At 38.0% G+C, this 17,540-nt stretch overlaps 1 protein-coding gene across 3 annotated transcripts in view; it reads left to right on the forward strand.

Annotated features, from left to right (window-relative positions):
• Positions 1-17,540, forward strand: part of ANKIB1 (ankyrin repeat and IBR domain containing 1) — a 145,384-nt gene that overhangs the window by 3,081 nt on the left and 124,763 nt on the right. The window lies entirely within an intron of this gene.

A 17,540-nucleotide genomic window follows, 5' to 3' on the forward strand; every position in this document is an offset into this window, starting at 1 on the left:
CAAGGGATCTTCCCAACCCAGAGATCAAACCCAGGTCTCCTGCATTGCAGGCGGATTCTTTACCAGTTGAGCCAGAAGGGAAGTCCTTGTTACATAGTTTTAACCGTTTTATTTTTTTTTCCTGTGGGTAAAACAACTTTTAAAATTGAAGTATAGTTGATTTACAATGTTGTGTTAATTACTGCTGTATAATAATGTGATTCAGTTATAGATACATATGCATCTTTTTTAAAATACTCTTTTCCATTATGGTTTATCATAGAATATTGAATATAGTTCTTTGTGATGTACAGTAGGATCTTGCTGTTTACCTGTTATATAGATAAAAATTTTATCTGCTAACCCCAGCCTCCTGCATTCCTCTGCCAGTCCCCTCCCCGTGGCAACCCCCAGTCTCTTCTCTTTGTCTGTGTTTCTGTTTCATAGATAGGTTCATTTGTGTCATATTTTGGATTCCACATACGAGTGATGTTGTGTGGTATTTGTCTTTCTCATTTACTTATTATGATAATATCTAGTTGCATCCATATTGCTGCAAATAGCATTTTTCATTCCTTTTTTTTATATAGCTGAGTAGCATTCCATTGTATACATGTACCACATCTTTATTCATCGATCAGTGGACGTTTACATTGCTTCCGTGTCTTGGCTATTGTAAATAGTGCTGCTTTGAACATAGGGGGTGGTGCATGTATCTTTTTGAATTATAGATTTGTCCAGATATATGCCCAAGAGTAGGATTGCTGGATCCATATGGCAATTCTATTTTTGGTTTTCTGAGGAACTTCCTTACATTTTCCACAGTGGCTGCAACAAGTTACATTCCCACCAGTAGTGTAGGAGGGTTTCCTTTTCTCCATGCCTTCTACAGCATTTGTTGTTTATTTGTAGACTTTTTAGCGATGGCCATTCTTACTGGTGTGAGGTGGTAACTCGTTGTAGTTTTAATTTGTATTTCTCTAATAATTAGAGGTGTTGAGCATCTTTTTGTGTGCCTATTGACCATCTGTATTTCTTCTTTGGAGAAATGTCTATTTAGATCTTCTGCCCAGTTTTGGATTGGGCTCTTTGTTTTGTTTTTGACTTGTAAGAGCTGTTTGTATTTTTTGAAAATTAAGCCCTTGTCACTTGCATCATTTTGAAAATATTTTCTCCTATTCTGTAGGTTGTCTTTTCATTTTTTTCTTTTTTTATGGTTTCCTTTACTTTGCAAAAACTTGCAAGTTTGATTAGGTTCCATTTGTTTCTTTTTGTTTTTGTTTCTATTGCCTTTGGAGGCTGACCAAAGAAGACATTGATATGTTTCATGTCAGAATATTTTGCCTATGTTCTCTTCTAGGTGTTTTATGGTGTCATGTCTAATGTTTAAGTTTTTAAGCCATTTTGAATTTATTTTTGTGTATGATGAGAGGATGTGTTCTGTTTACATGTGGCTGTCCAGCTTTCCTAACATCACTTGCTGAAGAGTTGTAGAGTTGTCTTTTTCTCATTGTATATTCTTGTCTTTTTTGTCTGTGTGGGTTTATTTCTGGGCTCTTTGTTCTGTTCCATTGATCTATATGTCTGTTTTTGTGCCAGTACCGTGCTGTTTTGATTACTGTAGCTTTGTAGTATTGTTGGACGCTTGGGAGGGTTATGCCTCCTGCTTTGTTCTTTTTCTTCAGGATTGCTTTGGCAATTCTGGGCCTTTTATGGTTCTGTATGAATTTTAGGATTACACATTTTAGTTCTGTGGAAAATGTTATGGGTAATTTAATAAGGATCACATTAAACCTGTAGATTGCTTTGGGTGGTATGGCCATTTTAACAATATTAATTCTTCCAATCCAAGAGCATGGGATATCTGTCTATTTCTTTGACTCGTCTTCAGTTTCCTTTATTAATGTTTTATAGTTCTCAGTATATAAGTCTTGCACCTCCTTGGTCAGGTCAGGTTAATAATACTTTGAAAGATTCTAATTTCATGAGGTATTAGTATCTTTTATTTACTGGAGCAGATGAATTGTATAGTATCAAAATGTAATTTTCAGTTGTTTAAACCTTTGAAAAGGCAATTCTGAAGTTCATTGTGGTTAACTGTAACATAGATTTTCAGGCATATGTAACTTTTTTTCTTCTAGTTAATCAGTGGGACCAGGAGCCTAGAAAATGTACTAAAAATATTTGTATTCTCCATGAAGGAGAGAGTATTGAGCAATATAAAATCTATTCAGCTTTTAAACATTTTGAGTTTAATTTTAACAACTCTTTGATGCCTTAAAGAGTTTTGGTTTCTGAAGTGAAAATGTATTCCTTCTGATTTAGAAATGATTTTAACTCATCTGTTGGGAGGATATATGCTTTATCAGCACTTTGTAGTCCAATCTAATTATTTATTTTTATTAATTATTTTATTAATTATTATTTTTATTAAATCAGTAAGGACTCACGGGTTTTGATTTTAGTGTGCTGTGATTTGTTACTTTATTTTGCTGTCTCAGTTATCCCTGGTTTAGCCAGTGGGAGCCGCTTCAAGCTGACTCCCGTGCCAACTTATCATGCCCCGTCTCATTCATTGTGCACTTCTGGCACATGCTGTTTGTTCTTGATTCGTCTTGTACTTTGCCTGGCCTAGCCCTGGAATCAGCTGTTTCTCCAAGGAGCCTTATTTGGTATTTTTGTTTAGGTAGAAGATGGTTTTTAAAAACAAAAATTTAGAGACTTAGTTTGCTCATTGCCACTGGGGTGTCATTGCTTATAGGAACTAGGAAATGTGTGAGTATGGTTTATATACACGTATTTATATGTATAATACACCCATATACATCCATCGTTATTTCTGTACCTGTGTACATACGTTATAAAACCAGGACTTCCGGTTCCAGTCCGATATCCCAGGGTTCGCTCTAGTCTTTGCCCTTTCCGTGTTTATAATGCCTTCTCTGGTGGTGAGAGCCTTAGCTCCACATTAACCTCGTTATGGTCATCATTTGTCCAGCTGTTGTGTTTCTGTTCGGTCTGTCATGCAGACCGTCATCTCCCTGTATCTCTCCCTGCCACACCCTGCATCGTTGACTGCTGAGCCTGTTGGCCTGTGGATCCACAAGCCCTCACTGGGCCCACAGCTCTGTGCAACTCCATGTCTGCATACGACACCGTTACCCTCACCTCTGGGCCACAACCGTGTTGGCCTTCCTGACATACCCTCAGTGCGCCGCGTTCTCGGCCCGCATTCTGACTACTTCACATAGCTCAGTATTTCATTAGTTAATTTATAAGCGTATTTCCAAGATTTACAAACATACATATATGTGATGAAATATATAACTGTATAATATTACTGTTATAGAACTCTAGATTTATGAACATAGTGTGTATGTATATAGTACACACACACCCCCACCTACCAGTGATAGAATGATTAATGACCATAAAGTTCTCCCATACTGGTATGTATTCCTCTTTGACACAAGGCTTTGCTGCTTCTCCCATCTATTTCTCCACCTCTTGAGTCTTAGCCTTGTGATTTGCTTTGGCCAATGAATATGATGGATATGATGTATTCTGGAGTTTAGTCTTCAAGAAGACTTCAAAGAATGCTTTCCCACAGCTACTATGTAAGGAAGCTGGTCTAGCTTACAGGAGGGTGAGAGAACCAAGACACCCCAGTCAGCATCAACCAGCTGTCTTGGACGTACTAACCTAGCTGACGGTTGAGCTGAATGCACCTGCCGAGGAACCAGAGGTGAAAAAAGCAAGAGTTGTGAGAAATGGCATTGCTTAGAGGCACTAAGCTTGAAGTGGTTAGTTTTGTAGCAGTAGATATCTGAAGCCATATCTGTTTTCATTTTGGACATCTGCATTGTCTCTAGTCTTCTATTACGAACAATATTGTGACAAATATCTTGTACATAATATATACTGCTTAATTTTGACAAATAATGCCAGATTATTTTCCAGAAATGTTGACACAGTTCTTACTGCCATCGTTACAATCTGAGAGTAACTATCTCAGAAACTCACTATCCCTGATGTTTTTCTTTGACTATAAAGTCAGTTTTTAAAAGTTTTTTATGGTGCTTAATTCCACATTTTGCTAACTACTTGTGAAGCTGAGCATCTTTTCATATATTTGTTGGTCCTTTTGATTTTTCAGGCCTTTGAATTGCTTATTCATAGCTTTACTTATTTTTTCCTGTTGGATTTTTTCCTTATTGACCTGTTGGTTGCCTTTGATACATTCTGGATGTAATCCTTTAGCTTTGTTTGCCAGTATGTTTTGTCAGTCTTGTCTTCTGTTTTTTGTCTTAGTTTATAGAATCAGTGGCCACACATTTTCTTTTGGTCTTTCACTTTATCATTTATGTCTATCTTTTCCCCCATGGCTTCCAGTATTCTAGTCTTGAGAATATCTCTATACTGTTCTGGGTATACAAATTTTTTTTCTGAATTTTCTTCTGATCTTGTATTGTCTTTCCTGTCAATCAGAAATCATCTTCAGTTGCTCTAGAAATCAAAAAGAGAGTGGTAGAAACAAACTGGGGGTTGGGCATTTTCCTTAAGTACAGTCATCCTTCTGTATCTGCAAGGGATTATTTCCAGGGCCCCAGGCAGAAATCTGTGGATGTTTTAAGTCCCTTACAATCAGCCCACCATATCGGCTGGTTTCTTATCCATGGATATGGAGGACCACTGTAAAGAGAAATTTAGAGGGAAGCCTAGGGCTGGTTCCAGTGGTGGTTCCATTGGCCTATCAGGGATGCAGACTCACTTGCCATTCTTTTCAGTCATCCATAACAGGTGCTTGTCACCTTTCAGTCCTAGGATGGCATTCTAGTTTGAGCAGCAACTTCTGTTTCTTCTTCCATCAACCATGGCTCTGCTTCTTTTAGTTGAGGATCAAATCCAGTTTGATGACTGTAACCTCTGGGTTTGGGACCAAGACAAAACAAGTCCCCCATTAGTAATAAGTACTCACAAAATAGTTTTTCTGTTCTTTGAAAAAAATTAATGCTGATTTTGCTTTCTGTATCATAGTAAATGTGTGCAGAATAAGGCCCCAGAATCTTTTTCTTTAATCTATTAGTCAGCCGGCTGTTTTTGTCCCCAGTTATTTATAAGTAAACAGGGAAATAAGCATGATGGTATTTTCCAATTGGAAACTGTTGTTGAGAACACAGGACTTTTATCAGTATGCTCAATAAATGTGCCAGAACTGGTTAACAGTGGGTATAAAACTGAATGTTGTGTGATCCTGTCCTCAAGTTTACCACTTAATTAGGGAAGCAGGTTAAACACTTTATTATAGTATTAGATGGTGAGTGGAGTGTATTATCAAGTTAGGGAGGCAGGACACCTAACTGGTAGTGGAGGCTTGGAGAACCGTGATCAGGGACCTTGATAGAGAAAACGGCTTCTAAACTGAGACCTGGATGACTAGTAGAAGTTAGCCTGCCGAGGAGGAGTTTATAGGGCATGGGAAGAGCACTGCTGGAGCTCAGCTAGTCTAGAGGTCAGTCTGAGTTACAAGAGAGAGACTGTGGTGAGATCATTTCTGGTATTGGCAGGAACTTTTCTTTAACAGCTTAAGGGCTAGAAGCCTTGGAAGGTTTTTAAGTGGAATTGGGCAAAAACAGATCTGTCTTAAGCTAGTTGGCTTAGGGGGATGCTTTGGGGACTGGAATCTGGAAGCACGGGTACCTATTAGGTAGGACATTTATCTGATGTATTAAAATCTGTCCCATATTAGTTCAGTAAATATTTATTGAACACCTAATTGAATATAATGTAAGAGAATACAGAAATAACATTAAACATAGTTTCTATTCTCAAGAATTTTGTATTTTAAAATAACTAAAGTCTAGATAATCAACAGTATGAGGCATTATGCTAACATTATCGCTTCTGTTCTATCAAACGAGGGCAAGTACGGGTAAGAATTAAAACTCAAATCCACAGAGAATTAGAACAAATAATCCTAACACTTATATGGAACTGCAAACGAATTGCCAAATTTGCAAACGAATTCTGCAAACTTCTCAGAATTGCCAAAGCAATCCTGAGAAGAAAGAACAAAGTTGGAGCTAAGACCCTCCCAGATTTCAGTCTACACTATATAGCTACAGTAATCAATGCAGAATGATCCTAGCACAAAAACACACAGATTAATGGAACATAATAGCCCAAAAGTAAAGCCCTGTACTTAGAGTCAAACAATAAACAATCTGATCAGAAAGTGGGCAGAAGACTTGAGTAGATATTTTTATAAAGAAGACACACAGATGGCCAACAGGTGTATGAAAAGATGCTCAGCATTGCTAATTATTAGAGGAATGCAAACCACACTGCTTGGAATGGCTTATCTTGAAAAATTCTACAAATGACAAATGTTGGATATGATCTGGAGAAAAGGAAATCCCTGTTCCTCAAAAAACTATAAGTAGAACTAGCATATGATCCAGCAATTCCACTCCTGGGGATATATCAAAAAAAAAACAAATGAAAACACTAATGTGAAAAGATACATGTACCCTGGTGTTCATAGCAGCAATATTTATAATAGCTAAGACATGGAAGCCATGAAATTAAAAGATGCTTGCTCCTTGGAAGGAATGTTATGACCAACCTAGACAGCATATTAAAAAGCAAAGACATTACTTTGCCAACAAAGGTCCGTCTAGTCAAGGCTATGGTTCTTCCAGTGGTCATGTATGGATGTGAAAGTTGGACTGTAAAGAAGGCTGAGCACCGAGGAATTGATGCTTTTGAACTGTGGTGTTGGAGAAGACTCTTGAGAGTCCCTTGGACTGCAAGGAGATCCAACCAGTCCATCCTAAAGGAGATCAGTCCTGGGTGTTCATTGGTAGGACTGATTTTGAAGCTGAAACTCCAGTACTTTGGCCACCTGATATGAAGAGCTGACTCATTGGAAAAGACCCTGATGCTGGGAAAGATTGAGGGCAGGAGGAGAAGGGGACGACAGAGGATGAGACAGTTGTATGGCATCACCAACTCAATGGACATGAGTTTGGGTGGGCTCCAGGAATTGGTGATGGACAGGGAGGCCTGGCGTGCTGCGGTTCTTGGGGTTGCAAAGAGTCAGACATGATTGAGCAACTGAACTGAACTGAAGACATGGAAGCAAGCTCAGGGGCCATCAACAGACAAATAGCTTAAGGTGTAGTATGTAAATATCTATATATGTATACATATATAGACACAATGGAATGTTACTCAGCGATAAAAATAAAATATTGCCAACATGCATGGACCTAGAGGATATGCCTAGTGAAATAAGTCAAACAGAGAAAAGCAAATATTATATGATATCATTTATATGTGGAATCTAAAATATAATATAAATAAATGTATACGCAAAACAGAAACAGACTGACAAATATAGAAAACAATTTTATGGTTGCCAGAGGGGGAAGTGGAGGTGGGGAGGGATAAATCAATGGTATGGGATTAACAGATAAAAACCACTGTGTTAAAAATAGTGGATCTTCCAGGTGACGCTAGTGGTAAAGAACACGCCTGCCAATGCAAGAGATGTGGGTTTGATCCCTGGGTCAGGAAGATCCCCTGGAGGAGGGAATGGCAACCCACTCCTATATTCTTGCCTGGAGAATCCCATGGACAGAGGAGCCTGGTTGGCTGCAGTCCATGGGGTCGCAGAGTCAGGCACGACTGAAGCAGCTTACCACACACACGTGTAAAAAACAGGATAAGCAGAGACGATTTGCTGTATGTAGCACTGGGAATTACATCTATTATCTTACAGTAACCCATACTGGGATACCGTCTGCAAAAGTATTAAATGCTATACACCTGAAATTAACAGTGTCATACATCAACTACAATTTTAAAACCTTTTAAAATAAAAACACTTGAATAGATCTTCACACACACACACACACACTTAAATCCTGAAGATCTTTGTGACTCCAAAGTCCATATACTTTCTAAGTATACCAGGCTACCTTCAGTACACTATATCCCCTTCTTTATTTAATTATCAGTATGTTGCTTATAAATTACTTCTGAATCCTTGTGAAATAAGATGAGAATACAATTAAAATTGCTTTCAATCTGGGATACAGAGTATGAAAGGAGCTCCTTCCTCTAGGCAGCCTCTGTGTTGGATGGAGTATAACCAGGAAGATAAATATTGGTCAGAAAAATTGCCACATTAACTGAATGAAACAGTTACTGTAAACAGTCTTGAGATTCCCTTCTGGGAAACTTAATATTTTTAAAAATAATTAATTTACTTTAATTGGAGAGTATTTACTTTACAATATTGTGATGGCTTTTGCCATACATCAGCATGAATTGGCCACAAGTATACATGTGTCCCCCGTCCTGAATCCTCCTCCCACCTCCCTTCCCACCTCATCCCTCTGGGTTGTCCCAGAGCACCAGCTTTGGGTGCCCTGCGGAGGGCAAGCGTTGCATGCCATTTCACTAGGTAGCCGAATAGCATTCTTACAGTGTTAGGGATCTTTTTTCCCCCATAGTTAATGTATAGATGAAGGAATGAGAAAAGGGGACACACTGTTGCCAGTAAATAAAGTGATGGATTTTGCTGTTACATTTATCTTTATTTCCAGAAACCAGGTATAAAGATGATTCTTTCAATCTTTCTAACACCTTTCTTTATTTAAATCTAATATACTAGCTTCAGGCCAGATAAAGCTGACTGAAGGTAATAATTTTATCTTTTAGTGTCTCTACTTTTGTAAGGATTTGCTTGTCATGTGATTTCTCCACACATTTATTTTCTCATCCATAAATTGATGCCTTTGGAGAATCTTCTGAAGGATTTTTCTTGCTGTGAAATGTGACGACGCAGCATCCACAGAATTACTTTAAAAGTTATAATATAATATTCTGATTGGAAAGGCTATAGAATAGTGAGGACTAAAAAGGAAGGGTAAAGGTTGGGCTGGTAACTTGGTATCATAGAATGTAGAAAAACAAGGGGTACCTCTGATTTTTTCATTTAACCATTCCAAAATTCTGAATGTGGATTAAATGCCAGTTACATAAGGCAGTCAAAAGTGAAACATAAGGTTTCTATGTTCAAGATTTTATGGTCTAGTAGCCTTTTTCAACAGACATTCCTTGAGAGAATTGAGCCTTAATGTTCAAAGTTTAGCATGTATCAGTCACTGGGAGAGCTTGCCAGTGCAGTTTCCTGGGCCCCACCCCCAAAGTTTCTGATTTAGTAAGTCTGGGTAAGAACCTGAGAGTTTGCACTTCCAGCAAGTTCCCAGGTGCTGCTGGTGTCTCTGGCATCTATTGTAGGGAATTAACATTTCTCTCTCATGCTTCTGGGATGGTACTATGTGTATACAAGCATTGCGAGAATTTTAAAAAACCGTTCCTCATTGAAAATCATTTTCTGTGTTCAGAGTTCTTTAGATGAGGAGCCCTGACAGGGGAGATAATAAAATGAATGAAAAAATTTTGCAACAATTTAATTTTAATGCAGTATTTAAAATTGCATAACTTTTGGTTATGATGTTAAGTTTTAAAAATTCAGGATATAAATGTGTGTGTATCACAGTGATCTAAAAGCAGTTCTCCCAAAACTAAAGAAAGTCTACAATGAAATGTCTTAAAAGGGAAATGAATGAAATTAGCCATAATTCCAAATCTTATTTCATAAAAGAAGGTAAACACAAAATTGTACATATATAAGATTAGCAATCAGGTACAGGATGGATTGGAGTGAGAAAAAAATGTTCAGATCCCATTTACACAGGAGTGTCTCTCATTCCCCTGCTATCTAGAGTATCATTTTAAAGCGACCTCTCTTCATATGAAATTTTCTGCCCTTAAATCCAGGCAGTGTCAATCACAAATCAATGACCTGTTTAATGTAATGTGTAGCTTAACTGTCTCCATGATGCCTCTCACCACCTGCCTTTTCCTTATTCACACTCTTTCCTTATTCACATGTAGTTTGTTTACTTCTTTTCCTTAATTGGACTTTTGGCTTCTCATTTTTGTATCCTATTTAATGCATTTAAGTAATTTATAATTGAATAGTCTAGAATAGATAGGAAGGAAATTGCAGCATTTTAAAATTGGAAAAATGTGTGGAAAGCATCAGCGGGCTTATATTTTAATGTTAAATTGTTTATACAAAAAGAAGTACAACCTGTATATTGTCAGTTTCTAAATGGTAGCTCCAGTCCAGACCTCTCTCCTCAGCTTCAGACTTATATATCCTTTTGTCTACCTGACGTGTAATAGGTCTCTTGAGTGTAGCATTCAAATATAAGTAGATCTCCTTCCTTTCCATTCACCTCACCCCTTGCAATCTTCCTGTCTCAGTAATAACCCCTTTCTTCCTGGTGTTCAAACCAAGAACCCTGAAGTCATTCTTGTCTTTTCCTTCTCTCTCTCATCCCTACTTTCAATCTGTCAGCAAGTTCTGTCTCTTCTTACTTTTAGAATAAATCCAGAGTCTGATCAAGTATTTACTACCTTTGCTGCTAACTCTCAAGTCCAAGCTGTCATCATCTTTTACTTGGATTATTGCAGCTGCTTCCTGAATAGTCTCCCTGCTTCCAACCTTGGCACCACCACCGTTAGTCTTCTTAGACAGTCAGCTAGGGTGATCTTGTTAAAGCAAGCCAGGTCATTTCACTCCTTTCCCCATAACCCTCTAGTGCCTTCCCTTTTCATCCAAAATGAAATGATGACCCTTCAAGACCCTAGACAGTGTGCCTGCCCCCATTTTATCTCTTGACTTCATATCCTACCACTTTCTTCCTCACTGTGCACTACACAGGTCTCCTCTCTGTTCCTTGAACACACAAGGCATGTTTCTTTTCACTGACTTGTTTCCTCTGCCTGGAATACTCTTGTCCGTAGATAACACGTGGCTCACTATTTCATCTACTTAAATGTCACCCTTCCTAATCATCCTATGAAAAATTACTGCATCCCCCAATTCTATCCCTTTCCTGACTTTATTATTATTTTTTCAATAACACCTTACACTATTGAATATAGAGTATAAACTCCATGGGAATGGGGAATAAAATACTGGGAATGGAAATAAAAATATTTTATTTTGTTCCTGCTGTATTTCCCCTACACACTTGGGATGTGGTTGATGCTCGATAAATATTTGTTGCATGAATTTATTATATTATGTGCTTATTTTGCTTATGCTCTGAGAAGTGTGCCTGACAATCACGTGCATCTGGAATAGGCTACAAATCTTTGACTTCCAGATCTTATTTTTCTGCTTCTCCCTTTTCTAAAAATATGTTCTATGCCTGTTATTTCAACTTGAAATTACTTTTTGACTGATTTTTATTGCAGCGTGCTTCCCTAGCATACATCGTCCCTAAGTCTATATATTCTTTTGAGAAATGAGCATCTTTTAATCCTCTGTAAAGCATACGAATTTTTCATCACTGTCATTGAAAGTGGAATTTCCTAACAGTCATTATTATATTTTGGTATGGAGCTTGCTTTTAGATGACTCTGCATCATGATTTATAACTTTATACTGTAGCTTCTTTGATATTCTCCAAGAATGGTCAATACCTGTTCCTCCTTGTAAACCAGGATGGAGGGTACTTGGTCCCGATTCAATATTTGAGTACTTTGTAGGCTCTAGTGTTTTTGTGTAGCTGATGCTTACTAAACTACCTTAATTGGAGCAGTTAGATCCCATAGAGGTACCTTGCCTTCTTTCTCTCAAGCCCAACAAGACTTGAATCGTATTGCTGTGGAAGTCATACACTTTAGATATTTCAATTCACATATTGTGCCCTACTGTCATGTTTTGAATCCTGTCCTAACTTTTCAATTTGAAAAGTGTCACTGAAGCACTTAGGTTCATCCTGTTGCTATTTCTTCAGGATTCAGGGAAACATTGGTGGCTCAAATATGAATTTTTCATGTCTTTTTTTAGGTATTAAAGGTTGTTATAGTCCTCTGTCTTTCATTACTTCACTAAGATATATGGAATATAAACTGAATTCAGGTGCATAGGGTCCAGGTTCTTGTCTCTGCTGTTGAAGAGCCTCCCGTCTCAGTCTGGGTCTTTGGCTTGCACAGCAGACAGTAGACATAGGGAAGCCCTTAACCTTTATTTTGTTGCTATGGCAATGGAATGTACTTAATGCTAAGATGCAATGTCAATAGCTAAAGATAATGTAAAGTGTAAACGGATTCTTTCTTCCGGATGCAAACCAAGACTTGAATGTCAACATGTATAATAATAGTAGGGACTTTGCTGAGAAAACAGGTACTGCCACATGGCTTAAAGCCTCTTGTGGGGGGTAAAAACATAGCTTCAAAGGTTTACATAGGCTTAGCCATACTAGTGAAGTTAGAACCAACTTAGCATATTGAAAAGCAGAGACATTACTTTACCAACAAAGGTCCATCTAGTCAAAGCTATGGTTTTTCCAGTGGTCATGTATGGATGTGAGAGTTGGACTATAAAGAAAGCTGAGCATCGGAAGAATTGATGCTTTTGAACTGTGGTGTTGGAGAAGACTCTTGAGAGTCCCTTGGACTGCAAGGAGATCCAACCAGTCCTTCCTAAAGGAGATCAGTCCTGGGTGTTCATTGGAAGGACTAATGCTGAAGCTGAAACTCCAATACTTTGGCCACCTCATGTGAACACCTGACTGATTTGAAAAGACCTTGATGTTGGGAAAGATTGAAGGCAGGAGGAGAAGGGGACAACAGAGGATGAGATGGCTGAATGGCATCACCGACTTGATGGACATGAGTTTGAGTAAACTCCGGGAGTTGGTGATGGACAGGGAGGCTGGCGTGCTGCAGTCTCTGGGGTCACAAACAATCGGACCCAATTTAGCAACTGAGTTGAATATAAAGCAATAGAGAAAGGACTAATTTATTATCTATGTGCGTGCATGCTCAGTCACTTCAGTCATGTCCAGTTCTTTGCGACCCTGTGGACTGTAGCCTGTCAGGCTCCTCCGTCCATGGGATTCTCCGGGCAAGAATACCGAGTGGGTTGCTATGCCCTTCTTCAGAGAATCTTCCCAACCTAGGCATCGAACCTGTGTCTCTTATGTCTTCTGCATTGGCAGGTGGGTTCTTTACCACTAGTACCTCTTGGGAAGCCCAATTATCTATGTTCCATATCAAAATTATGTGTTCATCAAATGAGGAAATGCTCATGGTAAAAATTAACTGCCAAAGAAAGAATTTCACCTTTTTTTACATCATGATCCATCCAGTTCTGGACTTAAAAGAAGGCTCTGTACATACAGAAGGAAAATATGCCAGTATGTTAACAGTAATTATTACAGGGTTTAAGGTTAATAGTGATCTTTTAATTTTCTTCTTTATCTTTTTCTATGTATTTTCCAGTTTTTATACTCTGTACAAAATTTTATTAAGCATTTTTAAAGAAGGAAAAAAGTTTTTGGAACTAGATATAGCTGTGTGATTCTAGGCAAGTCAGTAATGATGATGGTGATGGCTACATTATACAGTGCATGCATGCTCAGTGACCCAGTCATGTCCATCTCACTGCAACCCTGTGGACTATGTAGCCCACCAGGCTCCTCTGTCCATGGGATTTCCCAGGCAAGAATACTGGAGTGGATTGCCATTTCCTCCTCCAGGTACATTTGCTGAATACCTAGTATTTAGCAAATATTGAATGTATTTTATATACTTTGTCACTCTGTTTTATAATAGCCCAGCAATGGAGGCTTAATTATCTATTTTACATATGGGAGAAAAAAAATCTCAAAAATTTTAAGTAGCTTGTAAGCTAGTAAGTGTCAGAGCCAGGATTCAAACTGAAGTTTGTCTTCAGAATTTTCTAAATGTACCATAAGGCCTTCCCCAAATAATTAAACTCCCAAAGCCTGTGTTTCTTTATTATAAAATGCAGGTGGGATTGTAGTATAGGTTGAACCATAAGACTAGGTGTTTTTTCTTTCTTTCTTTTTTTGACTAGGTGTTTTCATGAGCTCTTCCTTATAGACCGAGGCTTCTGGCGTTTTTTTCAGTTGACTTCTGTACATGAATTGTTTGAGTTGTTAGTTTCATTAATAGCATTATTTGAAATTTACAATATTAAGCCTATAAGTTACATTTTGTCAAGGAACAGAAAAGTGAATCCATCAATTGGAATTTTATTCTTTATAGTTTTTATGTTTATATAATGTAATTTTGTAGTCATTTTCGGAAATTTCATTATCAGTGAAGATCAGTGCTAATGATCCTTTGTTAAAAGGGGTAAAGTTTATGTTTCTCACCTTCTTTAAGATTCTTAATGTTTTGTTGAGTGACGTTTGGAAGCATTTCTGTTTCTTCCCTGAGTTCTGCAAGTTGAGAGGTAAAAACAGTAAGCATATCCAGTCGCCCAGGGGAAAGGCGCTAGCGGGGGTGAGCCTGGGGAGGCGCCCGGGCATGTCTGGACACACTCCCCGCAGCCTGCCCCATTCGTGAGGCAGTACCCCCGGAGGCCAGGAAGGTCTGGACAAGGCTGGCCAGGGGCAGGGGCCCTGCTGGGTCCTGCCTTCTCTCCAGATTTGTTTATATCCCGGAGTAGACAAAGATCAGAAATATTACACCAGTTGGGCTCCTTGCAAATGGAAAAAAGCATCAGGAGGGGGCAGGAAGTTCTAAGTTTCATACTTTGTCTAGCAGTTTAGAAGTTAGTGTAAAAAGGCTGCTGAAATGCTTATGTATGATGAACTGAGTCCCAGCTGATAGCTATTCTTATAATCAACACAGTAGATAGATGATACAGATTTTTTTTTTTTTTTTTTTACTATGATTAGATACAGATTGTTTACTCTTTCATTCAGTTGCTCTGTTGCTTTTGGGTACGCTGAACACCTGTCAGAAAATCCAGGATAAGTATTTTCAAGTATCGTATTTGGGCTTTAGATTGTTCTACCTGACTCTTAAGTTTGGATTTGGAAGATACAGACACTCTTATCTGTGGGAAATACAAAGAAGTATAAAACTATACTTAGCCACAAATTTACATTTTGATTGGACTAAAAAAAAGTTTCTTTAGATAATGATTGTGTAGATTTTTTGGTATGTTTTAGCTACTACACAGTATTCCATTGTATGACTAACCACCATTTATTTTATCTGTTCTACTGATGAATAGCTAGGTTATTCCATATATTTAGAAAAACCAACTTCAAGGTAGTGGTTTTTCTGGAAGAGAGTGGGAGAGAAATGATTGTGGCAGAGGAAAAAACCTGATTATGTATTACATCCTTTAAAAATGCAGAGATTTGAAACAATTATGGGGGAAAAGACAGTGATATATACATGAAATAAACTAATGTTAGCATATCTTGTTTAAAATATCTCTACTTCGCCTAGTTATAAATGTGTTCCCTCCCAGTTTTTTTCTGAAAGAATTACTGTTTTGTCTTTCACATTTTGATTTGCCATTCATTTGGAATTTCAGTTTTGTGTGAGGTTTTAGGTAGATTTCAAGATTGCTTTTTTTCTTTTTTCCTCTATGTAGATGTCATTGACCAAGCATTATTGAGAAGACCATCCTTTAAGGAGGAGATTTTTTAAAGTGGAAAATAATGATCATGTTTTCATGTTGATAGGTGATCAGGGCATATATCATCCCTCGATTCTGGGGAACTACTGGCCTAGGAATGGGATAAGGTAAACGAAAGAGTATAGTTTTTGGAAAAGAAGAAACTGTTTAAAAAGCAAGGAATTCATAGCATAAGTAGGTCATTTACCTTTGCTTTGAAAGCGATGCATGCACTTTCATTCTAACAGGAAGAGAAGAAAAAAATGAATGCAAGTTGGTTTATAAACCTGACTATGAGAAGATGAAGGAATTCCTTCCATGTGCTTGCATTCCTTCCATATGCTTGTTTTGTTCATGAGAAAAGGGTAGGTCCTGAGCAGATAAGTCTTTGCAGGGAAGAATTGTGGAGGGTTGAGGAGAAATAATGAAGTATGAAAGTGCAGTTAATTCATGTTTTCCCTCTCTCTCAATACCTTCAAATTCTGTAAAAGAGAGGATTTGGTTAAATTAGTTACTATCTAGTATAGGACCTGCTTTTAAGTAGAATTCTTGAACCAGACCTTGTAATAGGCTGCTGGCTTGCTAGAAGTTTCACTTTGGGTCAGATGTTCATCCTTAGTCCAGATAGCTGTGGGCCAGTGGTAATGGGGGAAATACGTGATACAAAACACAATGACTTACACATTCTTTGTTCAGATGCAGAAGGAAACACTTCTTTCTTGGTCCCTCCAACAAAAGCCTTAGAATTAAGTCAGTGGTCCACTTTGCACGAACCATTCACTGTGGATAGGAGAATAAAAAACATGGGTTAGCCAGATTTGGGCCTTATGCTTACCACTAGAGTAGAACCTTTATTATTTTTTTTTAATTATTTTTTTAATTGAAGAATAATTGCTTTACAGAATTTTGTTGCATTCTGTCAAACCTCAACATGAATCAGCCACAGGTATACATATGTCCCCTCCCTCCTGAACCTCCCTCCATCTCCCTCCCACCCCACCCCTCTAGGCTGACACAGAGCCCCTGTTTGAGTTTCCTGAGCCTCACAGCAAATTCCCATTGGCTATCTATTTTACATACAGTAATGTAAGTTTCCATGTTTCTCTTTCCATACATCTCACCCTCTCCTCCCCTCTCCCCATGTCCATAAGTCTGTTCTCTATGTCTATTTCTCCACTGCTGCCCTGTAGATAAATTCTTCAGAACCATTTTTCTAGATTCCATTTATGTGCATTAGAATATGATATTTATCTTTCTCTTTCTGCCTCACTTCTCTCTATATAATAGGTTCTAGGTTCATCCACCTCATCAGAACTGATTCAAATGCATTCCTTTTTATGGCTGAGTAATATTCCATTGTGTATATGTACCACAATTACCTTATCCATTCATCTGTCAATGGACATCTAGGTTGCTTCCATGTTCTAGCTATTGTAAATAGTGCTGCAATGAACAATGAGATACATGTGTATTTTTCAACCCTGGTTTCCTCAGGGTATATGCCTAGGAGTGGGATTGCTGGGTCATATGGTGGTTTTATTCCTAGTTTTTTAAGGAATCTCCATACCATCTTCTATAGTGGCTATATCAATTTACATTCCCACCAACAGTGCAAGAGCCTTCCTTTTTCTCCACACCCTCTCCAGCATTTCCTGTTTGTAGACTTCTTGATGATGGCCATTCTGACCCGTGTGAGGTGATATCTCAGTGTGGTTTTGATTTGCATTTCTCTAATAATGAGCGATGTTGAGCATCTTTTCACGTGTTTGTTAGCCATCTGTATGTCTTTTTAGGAGAAATGTTTGTTTAGGTCTTTTCCCCACTTTTTGATTGGTTTGTTTGTTTTCTTGGTATTGAGTTGTATGAGCTACTTGTATATTTTGGAAATTAATCCTTTGTCAGCTGTTTCATTTGCTATTATTTTCTCCCATTCCAAGGGCTGTCTCTTCACCTTGCTTATAGTTTCCTTTGCTGTGCAAAAGCTTTTAAGTTTAATCAGGTCCCACTTGTTTACTTTTGTTTT

Source organism: Cervus canadensis, chromosome 3 (genome assembly GCF_019320065.1).
Source record: "Cervus canadensis isolate Bull #8, Minnesota chromosome 3, ASM1932006v1, whole genome shotgun sequence".
In the NCBI taxonomy this organism is placed as follows: domain Eukaryota; kingdom Metazoa; phylum Chordata; class Mammalia; order Artiodactyla; family Cervidae; genus Cervus; species Cervus canadensis.